Below are 237 nucleotides of genomic sequence, written 5' to 3'. Positions count from 1 at the left end.
AGCCCAGCCGGGCTCTGCAGACCCCTGCCAGCCTGCACCCTGCTCTGGGCCCTGTCGGTGCTGGCCCTGGGACATTGGTCCCAAGATGGTGACCAGGGGGTGGGGCACCAGGGCAGGGCTACCTGTGTGACCCTCAACAGCGTGCCAAAACTGGGTAAGCGGCCCTCCACCCAAAACAATTGCCTGCCCCTGCTCTAGATCAAAAGTCAACAATAGAGGAAGTCTCCAAGCAAAAAA

This window comes from Gavialis gangeticus, unplaced genomic scaffold (assembly GCF_001723915.1).
Source record: "Gavialis gangeticus isolate Ggan-Ray unplaced genomic scaffold, GavGan_comp1, whole genome shotgun sequence".
NCBI classification, from domain to species: domain Eukaryota; kingdom Metazoa; phylum Chordata; order Crocodylia; family Gavialidae; genus Gavialis; species Gavialis gangeticus.
The sequence above is the reverse complement of the archived record's forward strand: the minus strand, read 5'-3'. Positions refer to the sequence as shown.